Below are 11524 nucleotides of genomic sequence, written 5' to 3'. Positions count from 1 at the left end.
GAGCTGAGGGAGAACTACTACCTCTTCTGGTCGACGGAGACGCGAGCGCACCCGCGCACTAAGGTACTTCCAGCCGCCGCTTGGAAGACGGATCCAAATGGATATCCTTTCTTCGCCTTGTTCTTCTACTGCGGGCTCTGTCCGCCTTTCTCTGAGTTCTTCTGCGACATTATGAACACCTACGGGTTCCACCTCCTTGATTTCACCCCCAATGTCGTTCTGACCATGGCAGTTTTCGCACATCTCTGCGAAAACTTTGTCGGAGTCCATCCCAATGTAGCCCTTTTTCGCCACTTCTTTATGCCCCGAGCAGAGAGAGGAGAGCCTTTATCCGGCGGAATCGCCTAGATCTCAAGGGCCGGCAAGAAGGACACTTATCTGGAGGGAGAGTTCCGCGACAAGTGGGAGGAATGGAGAGCAAACTGGTGCTGGATTGACGAGGAGAACCCGCAGCCGTTTACCGCCTGGCGCCAAACCCCAGTAGCACGCGGCAGCGATTGGAGTGACGTGGCCCCGGAAGATGATAGGCTGAAGATTGCCGTCACCCGGATTCTATGCCTCAGGCTTGCCGGGCTCACTGTAGGCGCTGTTGGCGTAGATTTTCTTCGTCGCCGCATCGCCCCCCTGCAGGAACGGGGGAGACCCGCCTGGGAGTTCAAGAATGCGGCGGATATCATGAGGCTGCGGCCGGGCCTCAACTTCAACTTCACTGTTCTGGAGCTTAACGCGATGCTCCAGGAGTTGTTCAAATATGACCCTCAACATCCCGAAGTGTTCAGGTTGCCGGGGGTGTCGTTCCGCTGTGCAACAACTCCTCGCTTGACCGCATCCGTGCAATGATGCCGCTGTGCGATTCGCATGGAATTGTCCCAACTTGGCAAGAGCCTGCAGACGACGTCGTGCAGGAGTTCTTTGACGGCTTGGTAGAAGTGCCGATCCGCTCCGATGAAAAGGATAGCCTCACCCGCGACACCACCGATGCGGAGATGACGCGCATCGCCACTAGGCTGGAAGAGGCGGCGGCGGCCGCAGCCGCGGGCGAATTTGGATTCACCGTGGAGGAGGCAGATGCAGCAGAGGCGGCAAGCCGTGCCGAGCGAGAGGAGCCCGCCGGTGAGAAAGAGCTTGCCGGGCATGGCGTCGAGTCGAGCGAGCCCGCCGAGGATACGAGTGGTTCGCTGGAGATCAACTCCTCTTCCTCCTCATCTTCAGGCAGCTCGCCGCAAGCAGAGCCTCCATCTCCACCAAGAAGGCGTCTCCGCAAGGCCGGTGACGTAGCGGAGCGGCAGGCGAGTCAACAGTCGCCGCGCCGCGTGACACGCTCCACCGTGGCAAGCACTGTTGCCGCGAGAGCACCTCACGCTGCGATGGCAACTGGAGCGGGGCCCTCTCAGACCACCGCTTCTGCTCCTGCCGCTTCTCACGCCGCGGTGGCAGCCAGAGCGGGGTCGTCTCAGACCACCGCCACTGCTCCCGCCAAGCGGCCAAGGGAACCTACTCCTCCGCCTCCTCGCGCCGGACGTGAGCCGGACTTCGACTTCTCCGCGTTCAGCTCTGACGAGGAAGAAGAAGAGTAAGATTCTCTTGTTGTTCTTGTAGTTCTTCAATTCTGGCTGTTTTGTCTTGTATCTCACTTGCTTTACTCTGAACTCATTCCTTTTTAGGACTCTGGCCCAGAGAGCAGCGAAGAGAGCCAAGGTCCCGGTGATTGTCATCGAGGACGAACCCACCTTGCCGGACTCGGCAACTGTTCTGCAGAGCAGCCCCCAGCGTAAGTATATGGTTCACTTTCCGCTGTTAGGCGCGCATGGATACTCTTTCTTTGCTGCCATCTGACTGTTGGTTTGTGTAGGAGCAGAGCAGCCCCACCAGGAGCCAAGGGAGAGTCCTCCGGCAAGGGAGAGTTCTCCGGCAAGGAAGAAGTCTCCGTCAAGAGAGAGTTCTCCGGCAAGGGACAGCACCCGCGGCCCCCCGACGGTGGAGACCACAACTGCAGGACCCGGTACAGGTACTCCTCTCGCTTCAAAACTTCCCTTGGGTTCTTCTTCTTTTGATATTTTTCTCTTTTCTTGGATAGTTGCTTGACTCTTCTCCCTTTTCCGGCCGTCAGACCCATCTACTGCGGAGCCGATGGAGACCGAGGTTGCCGCCGACGACGCCGCCGCCAAGGCTGCCTCCGCAGCAGCTGGCGAGGGGTCTGGCGATCGCACTGACAGCCCTGAGGCCGCAGGAGCGCCAGGCGCTACGTCGACCGCCGACCCGTCCGCCGCTGCCGCAGTGCTAGGCTCCGAAGAGCCCCAGCCGGGCATCTACTTGAAGGCCGGCGATGGCGTCTTCATCAACCTCCCCTGAGCGTCGAGCTCCAGGGAGCCGGTTGAAGGGGAGAGCTTCGACGGAGAGGTGCTCGCCTCCGCTGGGCTAACGCTGGTTGACGCGCCGAGCAGCAGCAGTGGCGAGCCTGAGGAGGAGCGGCTGCTGCGGAAGCTGTTGTCGCTCTACCGCACACGACAAGCCAAGCTGGAATCCCGTGAGGCGCTTGTCGCGAAGGCGGGAGTGGACATCAAGAAGCGCGCGGAGGAGCTCCGGGGTCTCCACCAGGAAGCTCTCCGGTGCCTGGCGGAGGAGTGGGAGCAACTCGCCGAAGAGCAGAAGGCCTTCTTCCTTGAGAAGGCCGAAGTTGAAGAGCAACGGCGGCTTGCCGCTGAGAAGCTATTTGCGCAGGTGGGCAAGCTGGCGCAGCGAAAGGTCAACCTTGACGCCCATGAGGAGGAGCTTGCCGCGTGCGAGCAACAATTCGGCGGAGCCCTTAAGCAGGCGGAGGATGCTGCCACAGTTGCCGAGGCCGCCAAGAAGGAGCTGGAGACGAAGGTGGCGCAGCTGGAGGCCGATCTCGCCGAGAAGGGCAAAGAGCTTAGTGCCGTCAAGGACTCCAACGCGGATCTTGAGTTGAAGCTGACCACTTTGACCAAGACGCTGGACGGCGCCAAGGAGCAGGAGGTGGCCTTGAAGGAGGAGATCAAGGCCGACAAGGCGCTGCTGGAAAGTGTTGCCGCCGCCCAGAATGCTTTCAGGGAGAATGTGGAGCACTGGACGGAGAGTCTCGTGAGTGCTGCCGCAGATATCGACAGGGAGCTGGCGCAGCTGGGGGTGGAGGATCTCGGGTATCCCTCTGATGAGAACCTCCAACCCAGCGCCAAGATCACTTTGTTCTTCAAAGGCGTGGCGATGGCCCTCCAACGGCTCCGAGAGAAGATCCCAAAGCAGCTGGCCGACGAGTCGCGCAAGATCTGCACGGGAGCTCTTCAAAAAGTGTTGGTGAAGGTGTCCTTCCGCAATCCAGGCCTCAACCTCACCAACGTCCTCAAGACCCTGCCGCCGGGTGCTGATCTGGAGGCGCTAAAGACCCTTGTCGCACCCATTGTGGACAAGGTGAGCGGGATCAAGAGGATCGAGGGCGATCGCGTAGACTAGGCCGCCCGCTTTCTTCTTTTCTTGTCGCTGTTTGTCATGTTATGAAAACAATCTGTTAGAGCCGCGACAAGCTATCTTGTAATATAACTCTATTCCGGGTAATGATTGCAATGTTATTCCCTTTACTTGATTCCTCCCTTTGTATGTTTTTTTACCCTACGCTTTTAGGGAACTTGCCGGTGCAGGCACCTGAGCCGCGAGCGCTGAGTGCGGGACGTCAGCAGCCTGCTGGCGGTGCCGCTACCGACAAGAAACCTTGTCGCAACTAGTTGAAGCTCACTTAAGTTGTTGAGCAGACTCGAAACAAAGTAAGGGCGCAACTAGCTACGAGTTGGTTCCTCCGCGCACAGGTTTTCCATACAAAGTGCGGTCGTTCAAGGGAGATAACTTAAAAATTTTAAAAATCTGATTGCTCAAACTTTGGCAACTTAGCTTTTCTGTTGTTTGCTTCCCGGTAAGGCGAAACTTTCTTGAACGACGCCTGGTCCATACCATTATCTTCTCCTTTCCCCCCCGGCAAACTTGTGGGCGAGGGAACCTTCCTTTCCTTGAGAAAAAAGAAAGAAGAGAAAATAAAGATATGGAGCCTTACGGCTCGTTATTGCTTACCGGGGAGTAGGTGCTGCACAAAGCGTCAGATCACATATGCAAAAAATAGAAAGCATGAAATTGACAAGATGTGCGGAGCACATGAGCTTTACTTATGCACGGGGTCTGCGCCCGGCTTTGTACAAAGGATTACATGCAACAGCGGCAAGACTTGTACAAAAGGTGGTTGCTGGAACAGGTTCCGGCAACTGCGCCTTACGGGTAAAACTTACGAAGATGCTCAATGTTCCAGGAATTGCTCACCGGAATGCAATCTTCGGTCTCAAGGCGGACATCGCCAGGCCTAGTGACTCGTTTCACCCGGTAAGGGCCTTCCCACTTCGGCGTCAACTTGTTGGAATTCTTGGCGGACTGAACACGCCGAAGAACAAGGTCGCCTTCCTCGAGACTTCTGGCGTTAACTTTGCGGCTATGGTAGCGGCGCAAAGCTTGCTGGTAGCGAGCAGCTCGTACAGCAGCATGAAGACGGTCTTCCTCAAGGAGCAGCGCGTCATCTTGTCGCAGCTGCTCTTGCTCAAGCTCATCATAAGCGAGCACTCGAGGTGACCCATATACGAGTTCCGTGGGGAGAACTTCCTCTGCTCCATAGACTAGAGTGAAAGGTGTCTAGCGAGTGGCTCGATTTGGTGTCGTCCTGACCAACCAAAGAACCACCGGCAGCTCCTCGATCCAGTTTCTTCCGCACTTGTGCAGCCTGTCGAAAGTTCTGGTCTTGAGCCCACGCAACACTTCAGCATTTGCCCTCTCCTCTTGACCGTTGCTTCTCGGGTGAGCAACAGAAGCGAAGCAGACGTTGGCGCCAAGATCTTGGACGTACTGCATGAAGGTGCGGCTCGTGAATTGCGTACCGTTGTCGGTGATTATCCTATTAGGGATCCCGAAGCGGCAAACAATCGACCTGAAGAACTTGACTGCTGACTGTGCTGTCACCTTCCTCACTGGTTCCACTTCCGGCTAGTTTGTGAACTTTTCGATTGCAACGTACAAGTACTCAAAGCCCCCGACTGCTCGGGGAAAGGGGCCGAGGATGTCGAGCCCCCAGACCGAAAATGGCCAGGATAAAGGGATCGTCTGGAGAGCTTGAGCTGGTTGGTGTATCTACTTGGAATGGAACTGGCACGCTTCACACTTGGTTACTTGTGCAGTTGCATCCTGGAGGGCTGTCGGCCAAAAGAAACCTTGCCGGAATGCTATGCCGGAAAGGGCTCTTGCGCCAATGTGGTGACCACATATGCCTCCATGTATCTCTGCCAACAGCTTTTGTCCGTCTTCCCGGTGAATACACTTCAATTTCACACCGTTGAGTCTTCTTCTGTACAGTGTCTTGTCGACAAACTGGTACATACTTGACTGCCGGGCTACTCTTTCCGCTTCTTCTTGCTCTTCGGGAAGTTCTCTTGTCTGAAGGAAGCGGACAATCTGCTGTGCCCATGCTGGAGCTTGTGGCTCGACAACAAGGACTAAAGGCAAATCTGCTGCTGCGGGAACGTCCGCTTCTACGGCGAGAACCTGCGGTTCTGCCGGATCTTGACGTTCCCCGGCAAGTTTGCTGGAGCAAAACTTGTCGGGAGCTTCTGCTTCAACGGAACAAACCCTAGGGCTTGCCGGAGCAGACTGCTCCTCAGCGCAAGGCAAATCTGTTGCTGCGGGAACGTCCGCTTCTACGGCTCTGCCGGAGCTTGACGTTCCCCGGCAAGTTTGCCGGAGCAAAACTTGTCAGGAGCTTCTGCTTCAACGGAACAAACCCTGGGGCTTGCCGGAGCAGACTGCTCCTCAGCTCTCTTGGCGTTGATCTTGGGGACCTTCTTGGCGGCGGCTTGGGGAAGCTCTACCGGCAAATAGTCACCAGGAATCAACTTCCTCTTCTTGCTCTGTCCAGTTGATGGCGTTACGGATGGTTGAGTCAGCTTGAGCACAAAGATCCCTGGTTCCACAGGTAACTTAAGTGCGGCGCACTTTGATAGGCCATCGGCAATGGCGTTCTGAGCTCTTGGAACATGCTCCATCTGTAGGCCGTCAAAGTGCTCTTCCAGCTTTCTCACTTCGTCGACGTAGGCTTCCATCAACGGACTCTGATAGCTCTTGTTCACTTGGCGGACGACAAGCTGCGAGTCACCCCTGACAATGAGCTTCTTGATCCCAAGGTCTGCCGCGATCCTGAGATCGGCAAGCAAGCCTTCATACTCTGCAGTATTGTTTGTTGCTTGCTCCTTGGGAAAGTGCATCTGGACTACGTACTTGAGGTGCTCTCCGGTGGGTGCGACAAGCAGCACGCCAGCGCCGGCGCCTTGCAGCGAAAAGGCACCATCAAAGTACATCAGCCACTCTTTACTTGCTTCTTTGACGGGGATGCTCGTTTCAGGAATTTCTTCATCTGGTGTTGGCGTCCATTCTGCTATGAATTCTGCCAATGCTCTGCTTTGGATAGTTGAAGTACTCTCAAACTTGAGGCCAAAGCTTGACAGTTCCAGTGCCCACTCAACAACCCTGCCTGTCGCTTCTGGATTCTGTAGTATCCTCTTCAGCAGAAAACGAGTGACAACTGTAATCTCATGTGCTTGGAAGTAATGGCGCAGCTTTCTCGAGGCCATGAGAAGGTCGAAAAGCAATTTCTGCACGCCAGAGTACCTTGACCTAGCTCCCTGCAGAAGGGAACTGACAAAGTAAACTGGGCGCTGCACCATTCTCTTCTGTATCTCCTCGCGCGTCTGCGCAGATCCATCCTTGTCGGGGCCAGAGCTTGTTGGGGAAGCCCCCTGCTTGTCGTTGGATGCGATTGCCGTGGTTGCTGGCTCGTCATCTGCCTCCCTCTCTGCTACTAACGCAGCACTAACCACTTGATTGGTTGCTCGAGGCCATGAGAAGGCCGAAAAGCAATTTCTTCATGCCAGAGTACCTTGACCTAGCTCCCTGCAGAAGGGAACTGACAAAGTAAACTGGGCGCTGCACCATTCTCTTCTGTATCTCCTCACGCGTCTGCGCAGATCCATCCTTGTCGGGGCCAGAGCTTGTCGGGGAAGCCCCCTGCTTGTCGCTGGATGCGCCTGCCGTGGTTGCTGGCTCGTCATCTGCCTCCCTCTCTGCTACTAACGCAGCACTAACCACTTGATTGGTTGCCGCTATATACAGCAGCAACTTCTCTTGTGGCTTAGGTGCGACAAGTGTTGGAGCGGAGGACAGATATCTCTTCAAGTCTTGCAGCGCAGCCTCCGCTTCCGGAGTCCATTTCATTGGACCTGCCTTTTTCAATATTTTGAAAAATGGCAGGGCGCGCTCAGCAGACCTAGAGATAAACCTGCTGAGAGCAGCCATGCAACCGGCAAGTCTTTGTACATCTTTGACGCGCTTTGGTGCTTCAATCTGCTCAATGGCCTTGATCTTGTCGGGATTGGCTTCGATTCCCCGCTGAGACACGAAGAATCCGAGAAGCTTGCCGGAGGGGACTCCAAACACGCACTTCTCGGGGTTGAGCTTGAGGGGTATCTTGCGCAGATTTGCAAAGGTCTCATCTAAATCTTGAATCAGAGTTGCCTTGTCCTTGCTCTTGACCACTATGTCATCCATGTAGGCTTCCACATTTCTGTGTATTTGTGGCTCAACAGCGACATGGACTACTCTTGCAAATGTTGAACCAGCATTTTTTAAACCAAAAGGCATCCGTATGAAATAGTACATGCCACATGGAGTAATGAATGTGGTCTTCTCCTCATCCTCTTCTGCCATGAAGATCTGATGGTATCCTGAGTATGCGTCAAGAAATGAAAGCAAATCACATCCGGCCGTGGAGTCAACAATCTGGTCAATGCGCGGCAAAGGAAATGGGTCTTTAGGACAAGCCTTGTTAACATAGGTAAAGTCAATACAAAGTCTCCATTTCCCGTTCGCCTTGCGCACGACTACAGGATTGGCCAACCACGTAGGATGGAGCACTCCTCTGACAAGGCCTGCTGCTTCCAACTTCTTGATCTCTTCTGCGATGAAGTCTTGGTGCTCCACTGCTTGCTTCCTGACCTTCTGCTTGACGGGCCGCGCATGAGGACAAATGGCAAGATGGTGCTCAATCACTTTCCTGGGAACACCGGGGATGTCAGACGGTTGCCACGCAAACACGTCGACGTTCGCCCGCAGGAAAGTAATGAGCGCGCTTTCCTATTTAGGGTCGAGAGTGGCACCGATGGTGAAGGTACCACCAGTGCCGTCCTCCTTGGCGGACACCTTCTTGGTCTCTGGCGGAGCTGCCATTGTCTTCTTATACTTGCCGGTGGAGCTCGATGGTGCGTCCTCGACGGCAGCGCAACACTCCGAAGAGGTGTGCTTGCCGGAGTGGGCATCAGAACTCTTGCCGGACTTGGTCTTCTTCTTCCCCCCGGGAGCTTCAATGGCAGGTGACTTGTGATCTGTTGCGGCTGCCGCTTCCCGGTAGATCTTGTCGGCGCAGATAAGAGCATCCTTCTTGTCGCCAGGGACAGAGATGACGCTTATCGGGCCTGGCATCTTCAGCATGTTGTATGCATAGTGAGAGGCTGCCATGAACTTGGCGAGTGCTGGACAACCGAGTATCCCATTGTAAGGCAATGGAAAATCGGCAACGTCAAAAGTGACCCTTTCAGTCCTGAAATTCACCTTGCTGCCAAATGTTACTGGCAACGTGACCTTCCCCTTCGGCTTGCTCCTTCCCGGGTTGATTCCTTGGAATGTGCCGGTCTCTTCAAGCTCGTTGTCAGGGATCTGGAGTTTCTGGAGTACAGCGGAGGAGATCAGGTTCAAGCCGGCCCCGCTGCTTGGCCTTGCCGCGGCGTCCTCCCCGGCCGGCGCGCTTCTTGCCGGATTCTCCAGCGCCTCCTTGGGCCCTCTCCTTGTCGCGTCGCTCGTATTCAGCCTTTTGCTGCTGGACAAGCTGTTCGACCTTCTTGCAGCTCTGAAGGTCATGGCCCTTGGTGCGGTGGATCTTGCAGTACTGCTTGTCGGTGCCGTCCTGCTTGTCGGCGACCGCCACAGCCTGGCAGTTGGTGCATGCGGCAATCTCCTTGCCGGAGTTACCAGCTTTGGCTTTCTTGGTGCCACCTTCGTTGCCGGACTGCTCAACGACTAGCACATCTTTGCCTTTCTTCTTCCTGTTGTTCCGCCGCCGGTTTTTCTTTGCCGGGGCAGCATCCTCGCTGTCAGATCCTCCTGCTCCTGTATTCTCTCCGGGGAGTTTCCTCCCTTCCTCAGCACGTGCACACTTGTCGGCCAGGGCATACAGCTCACTGACGTCTCTGATCCTGCACATCGCCATCTCCTCCCGCATCCTTCGGTTACGCACGTTCTAATGGAACGCGGTGATGACCGCGGCAGGGTGGACATCTGGGATGTTGTGCTGTACACGGCTGAATCTCTGGATGTACTTGCGCAGGGGCTCTCCTTCCTTCTGGGCGAGCAGATGAAGGTCACTCTCTTGGCCATGAGGTTTGTGGCCGCCTGTAAAGGCGCCGACAAACTGATGGCATAGGTCTGCCCAGGAGGATATGGAGTTGTCCGGCAAGTGCATGAGCCAGGACCTGACGTTGGGCTGGAGCACCAGCGGGAAGTAGTTGGTAAGGATCTTGTCGTCCCGCCCCCCGGCAGCCTGCACCGCGATGGTGTAGATGCTGAGGAACTCCAACGAATGCGACTTGCCGTCATACTTCTCTGGTACGTCTGGCTTGAAATTTTTCGTGCTGGGCCACTGGACTTGCCGCAGCTCACGAGTAAACGCAGGGCAACCTACCGCGTACGGCAAGTCGCCTGGTTCCCCTGGCGCATGCATATCGACAGAGGGCCCAGCGCGCTGGTCCGATTGACGTCACGCTTCTCTTCGGCGCTCGATGCGAGTACGAGCGTCCTCTTGCCGTCGTTCGTGAAGAACTTGGCGCTGATCGCGATGAGCTCGTGGATCTGATGATGCGGTGGAGTCGCTGTCGAGGTGGATCCGGTGAGTCGGCGATCTTGGCCTTCGGGGCGGAGAGTGCATAGTGGTTGCACCCCCACCGGTCTTGTCGCCACCGGCTCGTGCCTGGCTGACTTGCCGCGGCTGCGACGTGCTCGGCTGCCGTTGAGTGTCGCCGTTGGCTAAGCCGATGAGACTCTGAATTGTGGCCCTCCAGTCGTTGATCTTGTCTGCCGTTGGAGGGTAGTTCAAGAGCAGTTGAGCTCACGCCAAAGCTTCTGCTGGAGTGGTGGGTGGAGGTGGCGAACGGTGCGAGGAGCGGGATATGCTCGGACTTCTAAGTATGTTAGAAGGAGCAGTATCCCTTCCAGGCGACCGTGCCTCGCTCGTGCCAGCATGTTGGCGTGCATGCTGGTCTTGAGCACTCCGAGATCTACCAGCTCGATCTTGGTCCAGCAAATGCATGGTACCGTGGGTACCATGACGCTGCCAGTCCCGCGCCTCCTGAGATGGGCGTGGTGCATGGACTGACGCCGAGGTCTTGGAGTGCGCCCGGTCGTTGTGGGAGCTGGCTATGCCGCCAATGGGCAGCGCAGCCTTGTCCTTGGACCTGGCAGCACCGTGAGCTCCCTCGTCGACGCCCGTTCTTCCGCCGACGTCTGCCCCATCAGCCGTTTACTCCGGCAGTGGTGGGTTCGGCGCGGACGGAGCAGCTGCCTCCGAAGCCTTCTTCTTCGGCGGCATGTCGATGAAGATGATGAAGATCTAGCTGGTGTGAACGCCGGATCTGGTTCACACAATCTCGACGCCCCCTACCTGGTGCGCCAAAGATGTCGGGGTTCTGATCCATGAGCACCTATGGGACCGGCGGACCGAGTCCCTTTCGGTTCGGCGGGGCCGGAGGTCGCACGAAGAGCGGATCGAGGCGAAGCACACGAGCAGTTTACCCAGGTTCGGGCCGCACGGATGCGTAAAACCCTACTCCTGCTTTGTGGTTTGTATTGAGTTCTTGCTCGGGAGCGCGGAGTGCTACAGTACACTCCAGCAGCTAACGAGACCGAGCGTGAGTGTTCTCTTCCTCCTAGCTAGCTAAAAACCCCCTCTACATTGCGCATGGGCCTCCTTTTATATGCTCAAGGGGTCACCGACAGGTGGCAGCATAGACAAGGGCAAAAATAGAAAGGTGCTGCGGTAGGTACAACTACCTGCTACAGTGTATCATACCTAACCCTGACGGCAGGGGACAAGGGCATTAAATGCCCATCTGCGTTGTCTAAATAGTGCAAAAGGGACCGTTAGGGACGCCACCGCTCGCCACGATGGCGATCTTGTCAGCGCCGCTTGCCACCGCGCACCCCTGGCTGCACAGCCTCCCGCCACGTACGCTTGGAAGGGTCCCAGAGCGACACGTTGGTGGATGCGCTGGAGCATGGGCACAGAGTGGTGGCTTGCCGCGGCAAGCGCCTTGCCGCGGTCGTTGTCTTGTCGCGTTCGGGAGCTTGTCGCTCACCGGGCCTTGCTGGGACGCATGGCGCG

The sequence above is a fragment of the Triticum dicoccoides genome, chromosome 5A (assembly GCF_002162155.2).
Source record: "Triticum dicoccoides isolate Atlit2015 ecotype Zavitan chromosome 5A, WEW_v2.0, whole genome shotgun sequence".
NCBI classification, from domain to species: domain Eukaryota; kingdom Viridiplantae; phylum Streptophyta; class Magnoliopsida; order Poales; family Poaceae; genus Triticum; species Triticum dicoccoides.
This window is presented reverse-complemented; position numbering follows the sequence as displayed.